At 30.3% G+C, this 15,528-nt stretch overlaps 1 protein-coding gene across 1 annotated transcript in view; it reads right to left on the bottom strand.

Moving 5' to 3' along the window:
- Positions 1-15,528, bottom strand: part of EYS (eyes shut homolog) — a gene marked incomplete at its 5' end in the record, with an annotated part of 1,696,555 nt that overhangs the window by 1,542,357 nt on the left and 138,670 nt on the right.

The raw sequence follows: 15,528 nt of genomic DNA, 5'->3' as shown, positions 1-15,528 counted from the left end.
GCAGGTTTCTTGTCCTAATATTCTAATTGGTTTGTTTATTGTTTCATTTAATTTAAAAAGAAGACTAAAAGACTATATTACTCAAATATTTCTAAATTTTTCCAATATATTTGAATCTTATTTGTTATACTCCATGTCAATTTGAATGATTATTATACCGTACTGAATACACTGAGATAATGTTTTGAATTCCTTACGAAATTTTTATGGATTTAACAAGTAAGAAAAAAAAAAAAAAACTTTGATAATTACAATTATTGACAAGCAAACTAACAAGCAAATATTCTTTTGATTATCATTTATAAAATATTTTAGAAAATAATCAGTACTTTTTATACTGATATACACCATATAATACATTTATGTAATTGCATCACCTGTCGATATAGTGTATGTGAACTGGTTTAACACCAGTTTGCATTATTAAAAATGTAAAAGAGAACAAAATTTCCCCATAATCACCTGGAAAATTTTCTTCAATAGTGATATATAGAGATTATTATCCTTAAACTCATGTAACTTTATGTATAATTGCACAGAACTTGGACTCATCCATGTTTTTTTCAACATGGGGTTCCTTCTGTCAAGTCAGTCAGACAAATATGTCCTATTTATGGTGTATTTGTTTCTCTTAGGACTCTTTTTATCAAACAGAATTCATATATATAAGCTGTCTACACATTGCATATTAAAATAATTCAATACCATTATTATAAGAGTGTGAAAGAACATTGATATACATAACTGTAGGCATTTCTCTATAAAAATACTAATGAGTAATTAAGCAGAAAATGTATTGAAATGGTTAGTCATTTGACCCAAACACAGAATTACCATGGTTGTTAGCAGCTACAAAGACCGATAATAGTAACTGTGTATTAGCAATTTATTTAGGATGATGTTATTTTTCTAACATGGTTGAAAAATTCTGGTAAATTTCTGCAAAAAACTTTGATTTTGTTAACATAAGAATTTTCAATCCTAAATATCAAATGATTACTAAAATCATAATAATATTTTCCTAAATGTGTAAAATGAAGTTCAGAACCAAGCTTAAATAGTTATAAAAATATTTTACATACACACTAATGTATGTTGAGACTTTTGGGAAATTTTACAAACTATGGAAAACTTTGCAAGGAATTATTCTGACCTTGAAAAATATGTAACATTCATTTTTCACCACCCACCTAAGTGCCAGGTGTTCCAGCCAGTTATTATGAGTATTGGAAATAGCCCTAGAAATTGCCAAGATGCCTCCAGAAGGCAAGACCATCCAACTACATATTATTACCTCAAGTATTTTGTCCTCATAATGAATAAAATTGAAGTTAATGGATGTACATTGCTACAATAAATGAAATCTGAAAGATATTCACTGACAAGAACATCAATGCACTTGCCCTGTGGGAATTAGAATGGCCTGTATATATATATATATATATTATTGATAATATTTATTATTTAAAATATACCATAAATTCAAAGAAATTTTGCTTTGAGAAAATAAATTTGGTAAAAAGACTTTATAAAGTATTTTAATTGCATTATTAAATAAATTCTGAATTGTAATTAAATTTGATACAAGTAATAATTTGAACAAGAAAAAGAAGAAATCTATTTGATGATGAAAGTGTATACTGAAATGTTATTGTTTTCATAGTAATTATGAGATGTTTTAAAGGAAGAAATGATTTTTCTAGGAATAAGAAAAATGAAGCATATAACTACTTGTTTTCTTAAGCTCTAAGGTTATGATCTATATGTCTTACATACAGTAGATGCTCTATTAATAATATTGACTAAGTAATCATTAAATACATTTTGAATTTTTGAGCTACACTGAAGAGAAAGGTCATCTTCTTAAAGGTGCTGCATAAACACTTCATGAAATTCAAAGTCTTACAAAATAATTTGCAACATAATGTAAAAAGGTTAGGACTATAAAATGCTATTTAGATATTATGAAGTAAAATAAAAAATCTGGCCCAGGTAGCAAAAAATCATATAACATACATAAAACCTTTTTATTGTTTGAGATATGAAATAAAATCTTGAAAAGTCACAGAATATGAAGCTATAATGTAGGCAAACTATGATTTAAATGCATAAGTATTGGTTTGCATCTAAAAGAAAAAAAAAACATGAGCTAAGCTTCAACTCATACTATAGTTGAAACTTAATTATATAAAAGTGCTTCATTTAATGAAGCCTATTATAATTAGTTTTTGGCATGCATGTGGATAATAAAATGATATCAACTTTTAAATTGCTTAAACGAATTAATGACCTCCATATCATTTTACAGTAAAATTTAGAGCAGAAAGGTTATTTGTTTTTCCAGGGCATGATAAAGAGGGAAAAGAGATGGGTGCATGCAAGTGTTATAGACAAAATAATCCATCCAGGACAGAAAACATGGATTAGAGATATCATAACTAAGCACAAAAATTTGCACATTCAAAAAATAAATTGTTTTTATATGGAGTTCAATTTACTTTTCACTTTGTTTTTGTTTATTGTTTTGGGGTGTTTTTTCAAAAGTAAAATCTAAGTACATAAGACTTGTTTGGTAGGTAGAAAAGTTTACATAGTAGAGCCAAATAATATAAATACAAATGAAGCAAGTCAATTCATTAATAAAACATCATTTTCGCTATGGCAGTAATTGCAATAGTCTTAGGAATAAATAATTATTAAAATCATAAGAATTTCTAGGTCATAAATTTTAAAAACGTTGATCACAATATATTTCTGTGGCAAATTCACATGAAGTTCTATTTATACAATCCTCCTGACTCAACAGAAACAGGCTTTGAAACTATACCTGATTTCTCATGGATTTTAGATTTTACACTTTGAAATAGAAGTCTTGCTTATAACTGAAACATAATGTTTTGGTTATATTTAGCATTACATAGAAGTTGAGACTCTCCAAAAATAGCCTGTAAAGGAACTAGTTTAATTTAGCTTCCAGAAAGAAGAATAGAAAATACATTGCTACCACCCATACTACTTACATGTTCAGAAAGTAAAAATTACAAATATATTAGCACTTTGAAAATGCAGTTTTGCTTTCTAAATGAAATAGAAAAAACATGATATGTGATCTAAAGAGAATAAAATTTTCCTGTGGATTACAATTACCGCGAGACAGGTGTCAGGATTTATTTCCACATTTTTCACAATATCTTCTATTGGGGGGTTGTTAATAAATATTTGATGATTGTATGAACTGATAGTTTCAATATGCTGTAGTTTAGGTAGGAAATAGGGATTGCTGACTCAGGCATAAATTTGTAGCTTCCAAGGAAGTGGTAGTCATGAACACTTCACACTCCGGGACTAATGTTCAGAAATATTATGCCATACTGACCAAAAGCTGTTCTAAAGTTGCAAGTGGAAACACAGCTTGTGGAATTTTTTAAATTAAATTATTTTTTTCTCACTAAATATTTTCCAATTTTTCAGAAAATGCTTTTTAAACACTTTAGGGCAGAAGTGTAGTCCTGTGTGAAATACTTTGTTTACATTATGCATTCTATGCTGCACTCACATAAATTATACTTTAAGAGAAAAGTATTAATGCATTATTTATCTGTTAACATTATTAGTAGTATCCTTCACTAGAAAGAAATCCTTTAATTTAATATTATAGCAATTCTACAAATATTTAAAGATGTATTTTGTGAATTTAGTTTAAACATTTCTTCATCCTGTCTTGCTCTCTCTGGAGATGGCCCACATTCGCCCTTGAATGGTATTTTGTACTTTACCCCCAAAATGTCTCTTCCCTGAAAAAACCTATATTCTCCCTCAAGTATCTCTTTCCTGAATAAATCTCTGGGTCTCTGAGAAAAAAATATTAATTCCAACCCATGAAGACATTTTTCTATATTTTTTCACTGATATAAACATTTTTACCTTCTGCTTCAAATCTAAATACATTTTGAGTCTGACTCTATATACAGTCTAAGGTTGAAATCTACTTTCATTTATGATCTCATACTGAGCTCTTTCCTTAATACTGTTTACTAAATAACCCTGTTCATTCACATCAAATTATGGCTACATGTCTCAATTAAGGAAATAAAATGTTATGTGTTCTCAGAGCTCTCTTTGGTCCAAATGTTTTCCTTACAAAGTCTTCGCATGTTGTCTATTATACTAGATGGTATATGAAACCCCACCAGATTATTCTTCCTTTTCAAAAAGGACAGTGATTTATAAGACATTATTGTTTTCTAAAGATTTTAGAATGTGTTTATAAGCTTATAAAACAACTTTTGATTAAATTTTGATAATACATTGAATGTGTGAATTAATTGAGTAATAAATGTGTTAGTCAATTTAAGGCATAGTATCTAAGTCCATTGATAATATTTCAACTTTTTCAATATATATGGTGTTATATATTTTATACAGTATATATTCCTGTTATTGACCATAATAAGAGTTTTCTGACAGAAAACTTAAACATATTTTTAACTTCTAAGTTTTTGTATGAGTTTTGTCAATATAGTAGCTGATGTCATGTTATGTAATAAGTTTGGATGTTGTAACTGATGAGGAGTGACTGTTAATTTTAAAAGAAGTACTTACATCTGCTAAATTTGCCAGACTGCATCCTTTGTACTAATTTTTACAATAACAAGAAGTCTTTCTCTTACCAACATTTTTTTAAGGTTCATCCATATGTGTATCACTAATCCAATTCTTTCTATTGCTGACTAATATTCCATTGTATGGATATAACACATTTTATTTTACCTATTTCATCTCATGGACTTTGGGACTATTAAAAATACTGTACAAACTTTCACATAGACCTTGGTCATTTGGTTTTGCTTTTCTTGAGTATATAAAAGTGGAGTTGTTGAGTCATCTGGGAAGTCTACAGTTAAACTTTTGAGGAACTCATAGTATTTCCAAAGCATTGAGTCAAGTTACAACCTTATCAGAGATGTGTGAGAGTCCTATTTCCCCATATCCTTGAAAACATCAACACTTTTTCTTGCCAATTTTTTTTTAAATTTTAACCATAATGGTGGTTTTAATTGCTGAGTATTTCTACTTGCATTTTCATTGTTTCATCATTAGGTATAATATTAATTTAACTTTGTTTCTTTCCCATATTAAATGTTATTTATCTGATTGTAAAAGTTCCACTGAATTATCTTGTTGAATGTGTTTATCACGAAAGGGTGTAGAATTTGCTAAATACTTTTTATCTGCATCTATTACGCCTATCTTTCAATTTACTAGTCTTTTCTTCCTTAATTACATGATAAGGCATATTACATTAATTGATTTTAGTTTGTTCAAGCAACTTTGCATTATTGTGACAAATTCCACTGTTTTAGTCATCTATTTTGCTGCTGTGACTAAATGACCCAGCACAACTGCAGAGAAGGAAGAGTTTATTTGAGGGTTCCTGATTTCAGAGGTCTCAATCCATAGAGAGATGGGTCCATTCCTCAGGGCTCAAGATGAGGCAGATATAACATGGTGAAAGAGTGTGGCAGAAGAAAGTGGCTTACAAGGTGATCAGGAAGCAGAGAGGACTCTACTCACTAGATACAAATATATACTCAAAACCATGCCCCAATTCCCATGTCCTCCAGCCACACTCTACCACTTCAATTTGCTAGAATGTACCAACAAAGTCATATCTATATAGTTTTGTTTTTTTTTTTTTTTTTTTTTTTTTTTTTTTGGTACCAGGGATTGAGTCAGGGGCACTCAACCACTGAGTCACATCCCCATCCCTTTTTTTGTATTTTATTTAGAGACAGGGTCTCATTGAGTTGTGTAGCACCTCCTGTTGCTGTTGCTGAGACTGGCTTTGAACTCTTGATCCTCCTGCCTCAGCTTCCTGTGCAGTTGGGATTAAATGCGTGTGCCACTGCACCTGGTCGTAATTTTTCTGTAATTAATTTAATAAAAATCTCTCATTCTTGATTTCAGTAATTTCATTATTCTCATTCTTTTTGTTCATACAGCTAAATTTTCATCCACTTTGTTATTACTATAAAAGGATAAACTTTTGATTTCATTGATATTCTTTATTACTTATGTGTGCTCTTTTTTAATAATTTTACTCTATATAATTTATTTCCTTCTGCTTGTTTTACTTGATTTAGTTTTCTCCTTTGGTTTTTTATATGGAAATTTAGGATGTTGAATGAAACCATCCTTCTAGAGCAATATTTCTGATAATTTTAATGCTACTTTTTCTATATTTTTTAAGTTATATTCTTAGTTTCTCCAGAACTTGCCAGATAAACCTTAGCTTATCAAAATATACCACGAATTTATATTAACTTAATTTTAGTGTGATACAGAAAAGTTTCACCTGTATAGGTCTATTAAATCAGCTTTTGTGTGTGTGTGTTGGTGGGGGGGGGGGCTACCATTAGTATACATAATGAATCTGTAAAGTAACAGTATATATCAATCATATATGGATATGTAAATATTTGATATTTGTACTCAAAAATTATAAACAAAACAATGATGGCTACATAGTATTATGAAATGATTCAATTATGACTAATTATAAGAAGTTTTTCAAAGACCAGAGATATTTGTTTAAACAATACATAAATACCTGGATGTATTAACTTCATCTTTATAAATGACTTCATGTTGGCATCTGTTCCCTTGATAGTCAGTTGTATTTTGTAGACACCTTTTGGCAGCAGCTCTCAGAATGCACAGACAGCAATATTCCTGACTATCTCCATCACTCAAATAACTGCATCTCTTTGCAAAAATCTAAAAAAACTTCATTAATAATGTCACTTCCATCAAAAATACCACCTTAGTCCTTTCAAGTTATACTTTATGAATTAAAATGTATGTTCCTGTGACAAGGGTAAACACAATTCAGTTTTGATTTACATCATAATCATTTTGTGCAGTCATATACAGTTCATACTCAAATATCAAATTATGATAAACATACATTTTACAAAAGCTAAATAGATGATCATTCATTACACAAATATTTAAAAATTTTTTTTGCTTATTTTAATCTATTTTTACAGATGTTCCTTAAATGTTTAATGATATTGTGAAAATATTGAATGGAGAAATAGATCCATGGAAAATTTGCTTATGGTATCATAAAATTTTTTTCTCTTTGAGGGGTGTTTGGATTCTCCTTTGAACTGTAAGATGTTATTTGATTCACTATTAAAAATGAGTTAAACAATGTCTTTAATACATTTTTACTTTATATTTCCATGAAGTCATAATTTTATGATTTTTTAAAAAATTATTTTAACCATTTTGGAAGTATTCCACATATCCCCACTGGATTATCTTGACAAAGAGGTGAATTTTGCAACCAGATAAGACACCTCTTATTGAGAATTAAACCCAGACTATTCTTTCCTAATTGCTAAACATAACTCTAATACAGCAAAAAAAACTTTAATTCCCCACCCCTCTTTTTATTAGTTTCCTCTGGATATTTCCATATTTTCTTTTGATCTTGTTTATAGCCAATAAGTTATTTTCCATCAATAAAAACAATGTTTAAGAATTTGGTTTCATGGTCTGAACCTTGGTGACAAAAGTTTGATGACTTCTAGAGATCTAGTTTTTTTTGTTGGGTAAGAGTAGACTGAGAATTTGTCTTTTCATTTTTATTTTGTGTTCAAGTCAAGTAAGACTGTCAAGTCCACTAGAAAGGACAAGAGCTTTTAAACCTGAATAGATAAGTGAGAATTTTTTCAAATGCCATTTACATATGAACTATGGATAAAATATTGTAATTGAAGCTATAGACATTATCTGTGTATTTGTTTACAATGGAAGGACTTTATTTCCAATAGTTTGAACACATTATGATTTCCTAGATTCAGAACACATTGGACAAGTTCCTAAATTAAAGGATCACTGCTATAATTAGTTTACAAAATTAAGTAAACACCTATAAGAAACAACAAATGTTAGCATTTTATGACTTTATTTTCTTCTCTCTTTACACACACACTCACAGACACACATAATATTAGTATGACTTTCTGAAATTTGAGATATATTGCACATTGTCCCCCAAAATTTAGTATGTATTTCTAATGAAAAAAAAAATAATTTATTACCTTAGAAAAACTATCAAAGGGAAGAAGAAAACCTACCTGTAGTTCTATATTTCTAGTCTATAACCTTATTTGGAATTTTATTATTATTATAAGCCAGTGTATAAATTCTTCACCTGAAGCATAACCAGAAAATACAAATCACCAACACTTCAAATTACCAATAAGTACAAAAGACATAATCACAGAGTTTACTGGTTTTAGCTCTTTCTTTTTTTTTCCTCTCTCTCCTTTCTTGCTTCTCTCTCTTCCTTCCTCTCTCTCTCTCTCTTTCAGCCTTATTGTTTTGTAGACAGTGTACTGAGAGGTTTGGATTCGTATGCCTTCCATTACCTTGATTGCTCTGGAAGTCCTCCTAGCTGATTTGCTTTAATTATGAAAACAATATGGTTTAGTTATCCTTATTCTAAAATTCATTTCACTTATTTTCTGTATATATAGCTACATATACACACATGAAAATATTAATAGTCTTTTTCTTGATTTTTGGTATAAGATCTCAAATATTAACATTATCATTGGACTTCAGTATGCACGGTGTTGTCAAAGTTTTTACACATACAGTCAATTTGTAGGGTTAAGTGATGTGGATTTCCGAAAAGTAGGTGAGACCACACTATTCAACATGGTTAACTTGGAGATTGACTTTGGGTACACTTGTCCCTGCATCTTATCCAGGTTTTCCTTGTGTGTCTCTGAGAGCTGCTCCTGCAGTCACTGCCCCACTGGTAGTGCTTTTTCCATACTTTCTATTTGTTTATTTTGCCTATTTCAGGAGAGTAATCAGGAATACATTTAATTAATTATCTGTTTGGTCCATGGAAGTTCTTAAAGAGCACAACTTCCCAGATACTGGATAAAAACATAGCTTTTTCTCTATTAATTTATCTGTTTGCATCTTTTAGTTCAGTCTTGGTGAGTTCAATAGAGCACACAGAAAAAAAAAAAACTAGGGACTAATAGCTAATCACACTAAACCTAGAATCTATGAAGACTTAGATGGCTTATTATACTATATTAACTAAAACTCAAATAAAAGAATTTAGGATTTGATAATTTATAATAGAAAAATGTCATAAACTAAAGAATCATTGTGTTTATCACTATTATAAATGTTATAAATCTAGGTAACTGAAAAACACAGTTGGGAACAATTGTTGGGAAAGAACAATGTTCTTACAAGAGGAGATAATTGTACAGAATTCAAAGTAGGGCTCACTATAATTTTCAATGAATATACACTTTACTTTTTACTTAATTTTCACAGTAATTATTATTGGGATTTCAAATAAATTGAGGTTTTTTTTTCTTTCTTTGAGACTGAAAACTGAATTATATTTGAAAGCAAATAAAATTTGGAGTCAAAGAGACAAGAAATGTGCAGTTTTCAAGGGTATTTATTACATGATCTTAAGCAAGTTCTTCATCTCTATGCACTTCAGTTTCTGCATAGAAATTATACTGCAATGATGGAAAATATCCACTTTCAGAGTCCTCATGAGGGTAAAAGGTTAAATGACTGCCCAAATTTACACAACTAGCAAGAAGTCAGCACTAAAAGCAGCACATAGCACGATTCTCAACCCATGGTACATTCTGAATAAATGTTCACCCTCATTATGAGTGGCAGAATCAGCATTTAGACTCAGGTCTCCCAGGCCTATGTGTTTTGTATACTGTCACCCATTATTCTATCACTTTCAGAAAGCATAATTGAACAGGAACAAGGAATGTCCTTCCATTATTCTTTTTAAATTTATTTTAATAGATTCATTATAGTTATACATAAATGTAGAATTCATTATGATATGTTTATACACACACGTCATAGTTTAGATAATTCATTCTCTTTATTCCTCCCTTTTCCCCTCTCTCCTCTCTTCCCCTTGTTCCCCTTCCTCTACTCTACTGTTCTCCTTTCTATTTTCCTGAAATCTTCCTTCCCCCATTTTTAAAATTTCTTATTTCTCTCCAGCTTTCACATATGAGAGAAATCATTCAATGCTTTACTTTCAGCATCTGTCTTATTTCACTCAGTATTATGTTCTCTTGTTCCATCCATTGTAGATGTTCAGAGACGGGTTTGCTGAGGGTGAGGACGACGATGCCTACCCTATCTAGCCCTACCGAGCGTGCTTACTCAGGCATTGAGATCTAGCTCTGAAGGCACGGATCTAATTTTATTTAGGGTTGCACAGGACATATATAGGCACATTATCCAATCAGGTTAACATGCTTGTTAAAGTATAACAGAGTCAGCCTATAGGTGAACTATACATCGAGAGTCCAGGTAGTGTAAATAAACCAAGCATGCCTAAGCAATTCTGCCCAGCAACAGGTCTGAGACAAAGGACTGGGGGAATGGCAAGCTCCAGCAAGGCAGTGCAGCTGGCGAGCTCACATCACAGCTTTCTGTGATGCATGACTGAAGGAGGCCTCCCCTCAGCTCAAACTCAGCCTCAACAGCTACAAAGACCTTCATTCTATGGCAAGTCTTTACCATTACCTCAGTTTCTCTGTTCAGACTCTTTGGCTTACTTAGACCATGGTGTCAGTGACTGCTGTCAGATGAGCTTGAGGAATGTTCCCTACAATCCATTATGGGCAAATGACATAATTTCATTCTCTTCATGTCTTGGTAAAACTTCCATTTTTTTTTTGTATATATATATATATATATATATATATATATATATATACACAATATAATATATATAATATATTATATTTTCTTTATCCATTCCTCTGTTGAGGGACACCTAGATAGACTGGTTCCATACCTTGGCTATTGTGAACCATAAACATTGGTATGCATGTATTACTATAGTACGTTTTTTATTTTTTCACTCTCTTGAATAAATACCAAGAAGTGGGATAGTTGAGTTACATGCTTTCCAAAGTGACTGTACTGATTTGCAGTCCCACCAACATGTACAAATGTACTTTGTCCCACATCCTCACCAGCTTTTATTCTTATATTATATTTTATTCTTGTATTTTTTATGATTACCACACTTACTGGAGTGAGATAAATCTTAGTGTAGTTTTCATTTGCATTTCCCAAATTGCTAAGGATGTTGAATATTTTTCATATATTATGGCTATTTGCATTTTTTTTCTTTACATAAATGTCTGTTTAGTTCATTTGGCCATTTATTGATTGGGCTGTTAGTTTTTTTTTTACTTTCATTTTTGTTGTAAACCTTTGTGATTTCTATATGTCGGGGGGAGTATGTGTGTGTGTTTGTGTTTCTCTTTGTGTGTGTGTGTGTGTGTGTGTGTGTGTGTGTATGCACTGGGAAGTGAACCCAAGGGTATGCTTTATACTTAGCTACACCCCGAACCCTCAAAAAACTTGAACAAATGTTTTCTAATCACTTTCCCTCATATCTATATCTAAATCAAGGATCTGTTTAATGGAGTGTATTATCTCTTGGAAATTTTATGCAAATATGGTACTTATGTGTATAAATTATTGTGAGGGAACTATTCTTAGTTTCATCAGATTTTTCAAAGAACTCTCTGATCAAAGAAGATGATTGCGATTTATTAATGCATATCAAAGAAGTCACAACAAGAAATAAAAAGTATTTGAGAAAATCCTGTAGCTATATATGTTGTATATATGTTTATACACATACACACACAAATGTAAATATCTATTTATACACATAGTACTTTATATTGTTCATAATGTCAATACTATGAATAATATAAAAATGAAAGAGACTTCTTTTTAGAAATTTTAAAATGTTTAATTAAATTAAAAATGTAATAAAATCACAAGTTAGGTAATGAAAAGTGTTTTCTTCACAAGGGAAAAAATAAATTAGAGCCAGTGGAAATTCCCTTTCTGATATTCCACTCTCATCACTTACAAACTTAACACAATATTATAACACAAATAATTTCTGTTATATAGAAGCTAATCTATCTGAAAGATATTTACAGTATACATGCAGAATGTGTTTTGCATATAAAAGTAAGCAATCATAGTTATAGTAGGACAACTCTCAGTTTAGGAAAAGTCTTGTATTTTTCTATGTCATTTTGTCAGATTTTATATTAATAAAATCATTCAACAAAGGAGTCATTGTGAGATCTTAGTATTGTTTAATATATGATATTTATGGCACAATTTTTGCCCTGTTTATTATAAGAATATAAGAAGTTACTTCACAGAGAGTTAGGCAGGAATGACTCCTTAAAAATGATATGTAGAGACATAGATACTTAGAACAATATTTGTCAGACTAAAATGTGCACAACTGGGAAAAGACAGGTATAGGTTCCATGACTATCCCTGTCTAGATGGCCACATCAATCAGGCATTCCTTAGACAAAATTGTTCTTATATCTTACTAAAATCTTTCAAAAGTTCTTTGGGGCCTCAGTTGGAACTGACTGGTCTTTGGAAGGTTCTGGAATGTATTCTCCAAAATTTATGAGACAATGCAAGAAAGTTAAAAGTGGAATGATTGGGTTATGGAATCTTTAACATAATTGGGGCAGTAATCCTTCGCTAGAGATTAATTGGGTTGTAACTGAGGTATATATTTTGCCCTTGGTGAGAAGAGAACTGTCTTTCTCTCTTTCTGCTTCCCTGTGCCATGTTCCCAGCCGCTTTCCTCTACCTGACACTTCCACCATGATGTTCTGTGTCAATGTTCTCCATCATCTTGCTAACAAGGAATGGAGTTGGCTGTCTCCAAACCAAGACCTCTGAAACAATGAGCCCAAATAAATTTTTCCTCCTCTAATTGTTCTTGGAAGGTCTTCTTGGTCATGGCAGGAAAAAAAAAAAAAGTTGACTAAAACATGAAGACATGACTTTATACCAGTGCTTGCTAATATAAGTTCTTTTGTATTATTCTCGGTTTCTTATTAATTACCACTGCACATTTCTTCCTTCATGTTGTAATTCATGTACATATCTCTTTAATAGATATAATTTCTCAAGGGATAATTTGAAATTGCATTAGTCACCCAGGGGAAATTTTGATATGAATAGCATTGTTCATTTGACAGATGCAATTAAACAAAAAGGGAAAAATCCTGATGAGGAGATTCTCTTTCCTGTGTGTTGTCTAAGAGATTACTCTGTTAAAAGCTTAAGACTTTCTCTTTGATTTTTATACTTCTGAGATTAATAAGCACTATTATTGTGGAGTTTGTGAGTTACTGGTTAAACTGTCCATCACAACTTGTTTATGTGCATGTGTGTTTTTCCATATGTCTGTATGGTACTGTGTATGCATATAAAACTTTTAAAATGTCTTTTCTACATATAAGCATCTACTACTGTTTGAAGATGGAGTTAAGATGGAGATATTTAATTTTTTGCAATATTTTTGTTCCCCTTCACTTACTTTTTTTCTTTATTTAGGAATAATTTGAAATCAATTGTCCATATATGTTCTACTTTATTTTTTATTTTCAGATATACATGAATAGAGTATATTTTGACATATGCATACATGGAGTATAACTTATTCTACTTAGGATCCCATTCTTGAGGTTATATGTGATACGAAGTTTCACTGGTCATATATTCCTATATGGACATAGAAAGTTATGTCCTATTCATTGTACTGTCTTTCCTAATCCCATCCCCTCTTTTAGATGAATATTTTAGGACTATGAGTCAGATAGACTCAAAAATTTACAAGAAATGGAAAATGATGAAAAAAATTATGTATATGTTTTACTTTGCCAAAACTTTACAGAACATGAAAATCATATTATTATGTTTGGATTATATTGTTAGTCCTTCACATGAAAAGAAACTAGAGTTCTTACCTTAAAATCAAAAGTGTTAATTTTTAAAATATGTGAACAAAGAGGACAATTTATTGGGTTAAATATTTAAAAGAATTTTATTTATGTAAAAATAACTCATAAAATTTGCTGATAAAAATAACACTTTAGAAAAGTTAGAATGATTTAATCTAACTTTAGAAGAACCATTCTGTCATCATTTACTCAGATTGTCTAAAATTATAAAAAATGTGAAATTGAAATAATTGAAATTTTAATAAAGGATGTAATATTAAAGAACTTACTCTTGTGAATTCCTATCAATCCTACTATACTGATAAACTAGAAAGTTTTATTTTGGATACTACAAATCATAGGAACTTAACATGATGGGCTAAGATGCAATTTTCCATCTTTAATCAACACTAAGGACTTATACTGATATATAATTTAATTAATAAAATTATCTTTGATTAACTGAATGATGTTTATTGGAGAAAGCATGTAAATATTAGCATCTAAACAGTTTTAAGTTACTCCTAGTCCTTATAAAATGAAAATATACATAAAGATATCTTTAAGTGATGCACCTTTAAATGTTTTATCTTAAAATCTGTTGCAATATTATAAAATGTGATCATGAAAAATAATATAGCTAAAATGTTTATGGATTGCAATCTTTCTGTATTTTCTTGAATTCAGAGAAAGATCTTGTATAAGTTTGTAATTATTCTAGTGGGTACAGAGAAATCCAAATATATGTACAAGATAATAAATATGCTTTGTTACTAGGAAAAAATGTATAGTTGCTCAATTAGTAAATTTCTTGAAAAATTATCTTTAATATGCTGATAAAGTGAAATAAGCCTTAAAGCATTAATTTAATCATCTGTGTGTGTAGTCATCTGCTTGTGATTGGCAAAATACATACATGTAATATATATGGAGCTTATTTCATATATGTATGAATTATAAAAAAGTACAAAAGATAGATTTGGGTCATACTTTAAATTAAATGTCTGAGGGATTTGAAGTCAGACTGCAGTTGAAACCTCTGAATGAATTTGAAGTAAGCAATGATGTTCAATTTAATGGATATATTCAGGAAGAAGGTAACTTATAATATTTATTAAATTGTTATACGTTGGACACAGTAATGCATGCCTTTAATCTCAGCTACCCAAGAGGTTGAGGAAGGAGGATCATGAGTTCAAGGCCAGTCTGGGCAATTTAGCAGGACTCTATCTCAAAATAAAAAGTAAAAAGGGCAGGGTATGTGTAGCACAATAGTAAATTACCCTTGGATTCAATCCCAGAACAAAAGACAAATGATATATAAATGATATATGAAGCACAAAATTAGAGTTTTTTTAAGTAAAATGAACCAATTCGGTTGTATGCACACTATTAATGTTACAAATATTTTGTTAACTCTAACTTTTTAGAAAAGTCCTCAATCACTTTAACAAAATATTTTTAAGTTGTTTGAAGTTAATATCCTAAATTTTTGTTACTTGGTTTTATGTATTTAAAATAAAACACTAATTTGTGGAAGATGGAATTGAGAGTATGAAACAAAGGGCCTCTATTCTTTTATTCTTGCCACATCTCCCACAATAATAAGCAGTAAGTCTGCTGTAAGATGAGAAACATCCCAAAGGTT

Source organism: Sciurus vulgaris (assembly GCF_902686455.1).
Source record: "Sciurus vulgaris genome assembly, chromosome: 7".
In the NCBI taxonomy this organism is placed as follows: domain Eukaryota; kingdom Metazoa; phylum Chordata; class Mammalia; order Rodentia; family Sciuridae; genus Sciurus; species Sciurus vulgaris.
Note: the sequence above shows the minus strand (reverse complement) of the source record. Positions and strands in the feature narration are given on the sequence as shown.